Source organism: Argentina silus (genome assembly GCF_951799395.1).
Source record: "Argentina silus genome assembly, chromosome: 9".
NCBI lineage: Eukaryota > Metazoa > Chordata > Actinopteri > Argentiniformes > Argentinidae > Argentina > Argentina silus.
This window is the reverse complement of record NC_139663.1, coordinates 3,285,029-3,295,028: the sequence shown is the minus strand read 5'-3', so window position 1 is coordinate 3,295,028 and position 10,000 is coordinate 3,285,029. Positions and strand designations below refer to the sequence as shown.

At 44.6% G+C, this 10,000-nt stretch overlaps 1 protein-coding gene across 1 annotated transcript in view; it reads left to right on the top strand.

Moving 5' to 3' along the window:
* LOC310810210 (xylosyltransferase 1-like) overlaps positions 1-10,000 on the top strand; it is a gene marked incomplete at both ends in the record, with an annotated part of 25,908 nt that overhangs the window by 1,191 nt on the left and 14,717 nt on the right. The window lies entirely within an intron of this gene.

Sequence of the window (10,000 nt, the reverse complement as noted above, 5' to 3'; positions counted from 1 at the left end):
AGCGACCCCAGTCTGTGTGTGTGTTTGTGTGTGTGTGTGTGTGTGTGTGTGAGGTGTGTGTGTTACTCTCATAGGTGAAGTAATACTTGAACTCTTTTCATATTTCCTACATGCGTGTGTGTGTGTGTGTGTGTGTGTGTGTGTGTGTGTGTGTGTGTGTGTGTGTGTGTGTGTGTGTAGTGAGTCCTCTTTGTGACGGATATGTGCTTGGGCTAAAGGGATTTGTAGCAGATTAGAGCGCGGGCCTTTAGCGATGTGATGAGGTTGTCTCAACTCTGCTACCTAGTGTGTGTGTGTGTGTGTGTGGGGGGGGGGGGGGTGTAGTCTCTGGTCCAGTCGTAGACTGATGGGTGGGATGATGTAACCACAGATGTTGGGCTGTGAGTGAGTGAGTGAGTGAGTGCGCGTGCATGCGTTTGTGTATGCATTTGCTGTTTTGCTCCGACTCCTCCTGCAGTTAGTGCATTGTGTTCGTACATTAGTTTATATTATAGCAGATGTTAGATTGCAATGAGGACCATCTCTCTCTCTTTTCTCATGCTTACCCCTGAAGCTTACACACCCTTTGATTACAGCAGCTGAGATTATGATGTTTTTTATGTCCTTGTGCCGGCTATTCAGAGAATGATGAGGGAGAAGAATTCCAACCTGTTCCCTCGGTTTATCCAGGTGTTATTACATATATATAATCTATTACATGTCACATATATGTGTTCCAGGTGCTGTAACATTCTGTGTGCCTCGTGTTTTCCTGATCCATCTTAACATACTCTCATTAGAAATCATCTGAACCCTGACTGAGGTTTATATACACCTTGTCATTTTGTGTGTGTGTGTGTGTGTGTGTGTGTGTGTGTGTGGGTGCACTTTGTGAGGCTGCAAGTACACGCTTACCTTTAGCCTAGTTTGGTCTTCCTGCCAGTAAACAGTTATTGGCTTTTAAATAGGAGAGAGACATGCCAGTGAGTTTATATGGACTGATGGGAGAGAGTTGAGAAACATAACACAGGTTGTTTTTCAGAGAGGGAGGAGAGGAAAGTTAGACACATGACAGACAGACAGACAGACAGACAGACAGACAGACAGGTAGACAGATGATGAAGAGATAGATAGTGTTACTGATAGATAAACAGACAGACAGGTAGACAGATGGATGGCGAGAGATACTGTGATAGATAGACAGACAGGTAGACAGAGGGATGGATAGATAGATACTGTGATTGATAGATAAACAGACAGACAGACAGACAGACAGACAGAGAGGAGAGTGAGTGAAAGCTGTGTACAAGGAGAACATGGCCCCTCTTTAACAACCTATGAAGACAGACAGCACATGTCTCATCTCCTTGTCAGTGTTGCATAAGGGAGCTGAACCAGAGGCTATACAGTAGATCTGTGTGTCTGTCGGACTGATGATAATCTAAGATCTACAGTGTGATCTGCTTTATTTATTTATTTGTGTGTGTGTGTGTGTGTGCGTGTGTGTGTGTGTGTGTGTGTGTGTGTGTGTGTGTGTGTGTGTGTGTGTGTGTGTGCGCGTGTGTCTTGCGCTGCTGCAGAATAGGTTTAACCCATTGTGTGCCACCCACACATTTGTTCAGGATTTTTTTTTTACCATTGTGTGTATATGTATATAGGAAAAACATTTATTGTATGCTGTGCAGTTAGTACAGTACTACGAAGTAGTAGTAGTTAGGTGTGTGTGTGTGTGTGTGTGTGTGTGTGTGTGTGTGTGTGTGTGTGTGTGTGTGTGTTTGACATACACCGTAGTAGGCCTATATAGGGAGTAGCAACATACAGTAGACTTTAATTAGGGGTAGACTTAGTAATGTGTTCAGTTAGCATTACTGGTGCATAGTCAGAAAGTCAGTTGAGTGTGTGCATGTGCGCGTGTAAGAATCAGAGGTTTAGTTGACAGTACTGGGTTGTAGATGCGTCAGTGGGGAGGTGTGTGTATGAATGAGGGTAGTGAAGTCAAGTCCAGAGCTTGGTCAATGGTCCCTGTGTTACCAGTGGAAAACATCACCTACAGCAGCAGCACCGTTAACATGCTCATAATGTCAGTAGTGTGGTTATTCCAGGAGCTGGGGAGAGGAATGCTGTGGTCTCAGTGAGAGGTGTGTGTGTGTGTGTGTGTGTGTGTGTGTGTGTGTCTGTGTGTGTGTGTGTGTGTGTGTGTGTGTGTGTGTGTGTGTGTGTGTGTGTGAGTGAGCTACAGTACCTGCCCTGCCCTAGTCCTCCTAGCACAGGAACGTATAGCATCCTTGACGCAGAACATTTGTTTACCTTAGCCGTTGCTGGCGAGGCCATAACAAAACCATTCCATTCATTCTCCTGTGACGTCTGAGGATCTCACACACACACACACACACACACACACAGTCACATCGATCTCTGCTGCCCCTGAGATGAGGACACACACACACACACACACACACACACACACACACACACACACACACACACACACACACACACACACACACACACACACACACACTACAAGCTTGTTAAGTACTAGCTATACTCCTTATATACTAATTATTATATAATAATAATCCCCATGGTCAGATAATCAGACGTGTTCGTGCCAGGTTAATATTACAAGTTATATCAGACAGGTTAATATCAGACTAGAGGATTGAACCAGATCTATAATGTGATTTGTAATCCTTAATCCAGTGTAGATCACAAATAATCCCAATACTCTCTCTGAACCACGTCTGTTGCACATGCATGCACGCAGGACAGACATACGCGCACACACACACACACACACACACACACACACACACACACACACACACTCTCTCACACCAGCCTTCTCCTTACTGGAAACCTTGGTCCTAACCTACGCTTCTATTTATGACTGTGTGGTCATTGAAGTTAAGCCTTGACCATTCTCCATGCTATGGACTGAGGTCCCACCAGATTCTTTGAAACGGTGACCACATAGAAGTAAAGTCTATATTTACATGGGACTGAACTACTACATATGGACTGAACTACTGCTACCCTCTAAATCCCTCTCCGTCTCTGTCTCACTATTCTCCATTTTGTTGGAAACAAAAGCAACAGTGCACAATTGACGAGTCAAGACGAACCACACACACACACACACACACACACACACAAACCAGTCACGTTCTGGGAAGCCGATAAGATATTATTTGGGTCACTCTGGGGCCTCACAGTTATAAGATTGGAACTGTATCTTTAAGCGTTGGAGATGGTATCAGACACATCCATTCTGTGGCCTTAAATATTCCAAAAACCTCCAACAGTTAAACAGGGAGAGGGAGGAAAGGAGAGGGGAGGAAAAGGGAAAGGAGGAGTAAAGTGGGAGGGGGAAGGGCTGTGAGATGCACACACACCCACACACACACACACACACACACACACACACACACGCACGCACATTTTATATCCCCACCCCAAAATTATGCTAACTCTTGAATGTCTTCAGCTCCTGAAGCTAATGCTACCCCAAATGTCTTTTTACTCACCAGATTAGGTTTTGCTAACCTGATTGTGTTTTGCTCCCCGAGGTTATGCATAAATTGGACTCACTTTTGCTTACTGCTCTCATTTCTTTATGCTAGGTTATGCTAATGGGTGTGTATTTTAACCTTTCAGGCTATTTTGTGCTAATTATTGCTATATTATGCTAACCCTGGGGTGTCCTTAACCCTCTAGGCTAGGTTTAGCTAACCCCTACCTCCACCAACTCCTGTGATAGATTTTACACGTCCTCTGAAGACCCTTTCCTGGGCAGTGGTCCAGCCTTGGGTCCCTGTCCTGCTGTGCTATATATATATACCACCTACAAACACACACACACACACACACACACACACACACACACACACACACACACACACACACACTCTGACTCCTCTGGCACCCTGACTTGCCCCTTTGGTGGTGTTAACGAGCACTTTTGTAGCGCAGGATAAAACTGGCAGATGACGGATAACAGGGGTAAGCTGGGACACCTGGAGTGTCCTTGTCCCAAAGCAGACGCCAGACAGCCAGTCGACCACTTGTCCTCCAAGAGGCCGTAGACCGTAACCACACAGCTTGGGTCTTCTCTAGCATCAGACAAAGAAAGATAAGATGACAAAGATTATGTTGTAAACAAGATCAGGAAACACACATGGTAGCCAACTGCTCAAATCGCTTTCATTCATTTCCATTGAGTCACCACTACTTCCTGAATGACCTGGGGATCTATGACATCACTGTTACAATCCTTCTTCATCTCATTCCAGTGTCAGCCATGGTGACCACTGGTCTGAGCACACTGACGTTTGAGAAGAAACGAGAAAGCGTCTTTATGTTTTTTGTTTTTTTCATGTTCATCCCTTAATCCATCATAGATGGTATTAATCCTATAAATAAATCTCCAGCAATCCTGTGGGTCTGGAGGCTACTTTACCTAGAAATCCTATGACTCTGTCCCTTGTATCACATGATTCTCTAGATCAGGGTTCTTGGGTCTTTATTGCTGTGGTTGCTTGGGATTTCACCTTATAGGCCTACAATATCGGCCGACAATATCAGTGATCAAAAACACTACCGGGCTGATGATACAGACTTTGAAAGTCATAGAATACAGTCCATTCCTCAGACGATCTGAGGTAGAGTGGGTGAATGTCAATGTAAACAGTGACAAGGGCAGGCCAGCAGAGCAGAGATCGATAGGGATAGTGCGTGTCTGTTTTTCAGCGCAGTGGGGATGGTTATCTATCTGTTTGCTGTCAGCTGAAAGAGTTTCATTGATGGGGACTCTGGGTTTCTACGTATGTTACTGGTGGACTGAAAGGCTGCAGTGTGGAGAGCCCATATGAGGGGGGACACATGCTGTGTGTGTACAGTTGGTCAGCTATTAGTTTTTGCTAGTAGGCAAATACTTTTACTGTATAATTATACACATATGCACAAACACACACACACACACACACACACACACACACACACACACATACACAGATGTATCTTACAGTACAGTAGCCGTTTAGGCAACGTGTAAAAGATCCATTAACTTGCTTAAGAAAGATTCTTCCACAAATATCAGTAGAAACTATGTTTCCAAAAACATTCAGGTAGACATCCGACAACGGTAAATTTGACTCCTTTGTCCGATCTGTCTTTGGTTCAAAAGAGAATGTTCACACACCTGTTGTTATTCCAGGTGCTCAAATGGAAAAAATGCAATACTTAAAAACTGCATTCTTGCAAAACTCCATAATAATTTACCGGATCAAAAAAAACAATGTTTTGGTCTGTAGACCATCATCATGGTTTAACCATGAGACATGAACCATGAACAACAGTCCTCATACATATTTCTACTCAATTAAATGGTTAACAAACTATGTGATAATGTTTATAAGTAATTTGGGACCTCAAGACTATGTCTCCACGTCTTACCCAGAATAACTGATCTAGAATCAGCTCTGCCTCACCCCAGTCTTCTCCTTAGCCATCATGAGTTGAACAGCAACACATCCTAGGTCAGTCCTATAGAAACTCACCTGCCACCCACTGCACCCAAGTGGACAGGAAGAGAGCAAATGAATTACAGTCATTAAATGCAATCAAACTACCGTCTGCATGTTTGACTTAACCATTTTCTTTTAGTTGAAATGAACAGTAATAGGTAGCTTCTTTAAGTTGCTGTATTTAGATGTTTTTAAGCCTCAGAAGTGGGTATGGTTGCCATGACATTAATGATATAGCTGTAGCCCATAAAGTATAGTGGAATCCTGCTGCGTCTTGATTGAACTAACATTAAGATACCAACTCCCAACTGTCTCAATGGGATGGTAGCTTCTGCTGTCTGACATAAGGCAACTCAATCAGAGCTAAGCTGAGGATTTGGCTGCTACGGCTGTGGTGTGTTGAGTGCAGTGGGTAGCTCCTGGTCACACAGACACTCACACAGACACTCACACTCACACACATACTGTACAGATTGAGAGACATGCAGACTGTGGTAGAGATGTGCACACTGCTCCCCCCCCCCCTTCTCTCTCTCTCTCTCTCTCTCACACACACACTCTCATTCTCTTTCTCTCTGAAGGGGCTGGTTCTCACAGCATGTCAAGCTGTCAGGAGGGTTAGAATAAAATGGAGGGGTTTAGAGGGGTGAGGTGTAGGGGGAAAAGGGAGAAAACAGAAAGGGAGAAGGAGGGAGGGAGAGATGGGAAGGTAGGGAGAGAGAGCTGGTGTGGTGAGGGGAAGGCGAGCAAGGAAAATGGGGAGAGAGCAGGGGGAGAAGAAGAGAGGGGGGAAGACAAGGCGAGGAGAGAGAGAGAGAGAGAGAGAGAGATGTTGATGAGAAAAGAAAGGGGGAGAAGGAGAGGGTTAAGAGACGGGAGCGTGGGGGTCAGTCAGGCTTAGACTGGTCTTTGAGCTCATTGTCTGGTTACATTCTCCACAGTCAATCACCACCTTCATATCTGCGTGTGTGCGTGTGTGCGTGTGTGCATGTGTGTGTGTTGGGGGGGGGGGGGAGAAAGCGAAAGAGAAAAGGGGGAAGATAAAAAATAGCACAAGGGAGAGAGAGAAAAAGAGTGTGTGTGTTGGGTGGAGTCGCAAAGAGATATGCTTATTTGAAAGACAGGACCAAAGAGAGGGAGTATAGTCTTTGAGAGCAGTGTGAAGGCTCCTTTTAATGCACTTTCCCCATTTGGGAACATAAATGTAAATAGCGATAGCTCCAGCTAACCTTCCAACGCTTAGGTGAGCTTCTGCCAGATTGTTTTTACTTGTCTGTATATCCTTCCAGGCTTCCAAACACTAAAGGGTCAGGGGAAGGGGTAGAGCACACTCAAATGTTGTCATTTGTGTTGTAAATATTAGGGTTAAGTCTTCATGCGTTGTCTTGCGTTTCCCTTTCCTGTCTGAGCTTAGCACCCCTTTGTGATAGCGCCTGGTGTTTACTCTAATGACTATTGTGCTACGGTGTATTGTTAGCTCCGCGGGGTAAAGCCATGTGTGCATCCTCCTCCTCTTCCTCTCCCCCCCCCCATCAATTCCTCCTCCTCCTCTTGTTATTTCTCTCCTCTCTCTGAAGAAGAATCTGTCATTTTGGCTCTAGTAAGAGATCAACAGGTGTTCGCTTCACACCAACAAGTCTGTCTCTCTCTCTCTCCCTCCTTCTCCCTCTCTCCTCGGCTACATTTAACGTCTCGCCTCACAGGGGCCTGAGGGAAGAAGCTTTCTCTTGTCCTCCTTTTGTTTTGTTCTTTCTCTCCAAGCAGCGGGACACCAGAGTCTAGTGGACATCAATAAGACCCTGCTGTGTAGAGAGAGAGATGGGGAGAGAGAGAGAGAGAGCCCCACTGAATGAACCGAAGAGAACAGAACCTATTACAGCAGTTTTACAAGACTCAGAGAGAGGGGTAGGGGGAGACTCAACAGAGCAGAACCAACGGCAGGTCTTTAGATATCAGAATCAGAATCAGAATTCTTTTATTTGGCCAAGTATATTTGCACATACAGGAAATTGACTTGGTGAGGTTGGTGTAGAGAGGGAGAGAGATGGATGGGTTATGGAGAAAGATGGGGAGAGAGGAGGAGAGGCAAAATATTAGTACTATCTGAAAGCAGGGCAATGTGTTCTTTTTGGAGTGGACAGAATAGGAATAAGGAAGCCATCAGTAATTATTTAGTAGTTGTTGGTGGCAGAATGCAAATAGAGAGTGATGTGTGTGTGTGTGTATGTGTGCGTGCGTCATGATATGTGTGTGTGTGTACATGTTTGTGTGTGTGTGACATGTATTTGGGGGAGACTGTGTGCGTTGGGCAGAAAGAATTATGTCTTTAGTGTAACCTCTGGCATTTGTGTGTGTGTGCGTGTGTGTGTGTGTGTGTGTGTGTGTGTGTGTGTGTGTGTGTGTGTGTGTGTGTGTAAAGAGAGAATAATGTCTTTGTAGAGAGTGACCTGTGTTTATAGAAGAGGCGCGATACTCACTCAATGTAAAAAAAAAAAAAAAAAATATTCAAAACATGACACTTGTGTGTCACAACCTTCATCAGACCTGTTTACATTTTACATTCCAAAAATGTTTCAATGTACATTGAGAGAATGTAGCATCTCTTCTCTGAGCACAAAACCATCCTCCACTAGAGAGTAACCTGTGGCATTTCTGCTGTGGCTGGTCTCCATGGAATGTGTGGGCACTGAGAAGAGAACACGCAGGTGGCTGGGAGAGAGAGAGAGAGAGAGAGTGAGACAGAGAGAGAGAGAGAGAGAGAGAGAGAGGGAGAGAGAGAGACAGAGAGAGAGAGAGAGAGAGAGAGAGGGAGAGAGAGACAGAGAGAGAGAGAGAGAGAGAGAGCTAGAAAGAGGGAGAGAGAGAGACAGAGAGAGCTAGAAAGAGGGAGAGAGAGAGACAGAGAGAGACAGAGAGAGAGAGAGAGAGAGAGCACTAGAAACAGGGAGAGAGAGCGACCGAGCAAAAGAGCTACAGAGTTAGAGAGAGGGGGAGAGAGAGAGAATTCAAATTCTAAAATGTATAATTTATACTACTTTTCTCTCATAACCAATTGTATTATACCAGTAACAATCAACATACTCACTTTCTTATTGTGGAGAGTGGAGACCTTCAAATGATCTCACAATACAATTAAGTAAAGTATTTTTTAAACAGTGCAACCCTGACTATTGATTGTTTTTATTGCATAAGAAAAACAAGGATTAGATACATGTACAGTATATGAATAGAACTTGAATGAATTCGGTCAGTTAAAGCTAATCTAGTTGCCCATCCCTGAGGTAGACAGTGTGTAATGTATGTACGCATGTGTGATTCTGCCAGGTGCGTAACAGCAAAGATAGTTTGTTTACCGTGTGTGTGTGCGTGCATGCATGCATGTGTGTGTATGTGCGTGTGTGTGTGTGTGTGTGTGTGTGTTTTTGTGTGCGTGCATGTGTGTGAACCGGATCTCTTCTCTAGTAGCACCAGAAATAACCTACATACTACCAGTTCATTCTAGCAGTGCACATGCACAGAGTAAGCTATGCCACCAGCAGTGTCAAGTGAAGACATGTTCAGTTCTAGATGGAACTCTATACCAGTGGGGAGAAGCACTGGGTGCATCTAATGTTTCCTCCAGGTTCTGTGGGTGTGGTTACAATTCGTAGAACGGACATGAATTCTATTTCTATGTGTGTTTCAGTGTGTGTGTGTGTGTACTCTATTAGGCATAGTAACAGTAACAGTGTCTGGGTAAAGCATGTGTGTGTATTTCTGCTCTCTCGCTTTCTCTCTCTCTGCACTGTACAGACAATGTTTAAGTTTACATGGACCACACCGACACAAAGGACAAAGTTAGCAAGATCTAAAAATGTGGTGTGGGTCTCTCTCTCACACACATGCACACACACACGCACACACACTCACTGATCTGAAGAAGCAGAGATGAGAGAACACATGGGTGTGTGTGGTTTGCTTTGATCAATTGGGGATCAGAGACAGAGAGAACTGTGATCTAACTAGTGTAAGTTAGATGTCTCAGCGTCTGATATCTTGTCATGGTTGATCTTACCAGGGAGGATTCCATTTTCGATTCATTTCAATTCAGTGAGCTTCATTGGTACGATGAGTCATTATGTTACATTGCCAAAGCAAGAAAACAGGAGCTATGTCCCCATCTCTCCCCTAAAAATCCCTCTCGGTCCCACACTCTACCGCCCCCCATTTTATCCCCCCTTCTTCCCCTTCTTCTGTCCCCCTCTCTCTCCCTCTTCCACCTATCACCCCCATGAGGTGAAAAAAACAGTTGCATTTTACATTCTTCCTCATCTACCAGTTCAAAGTAGCGCTACGCAAGGCTTGTAAAAGAAATATATACTGTATATATATACAGTGCCCTCCATAAGTTTTGAAAAGGAAGCGTTTACTGGGATTCTCTCCCCCCCTTCCCTCGCTCCTTTGTTCAGTAACAGCAGGTGTAGTTGAGGGGCCTAGTGAGCGTTTGTTTGTCCCTG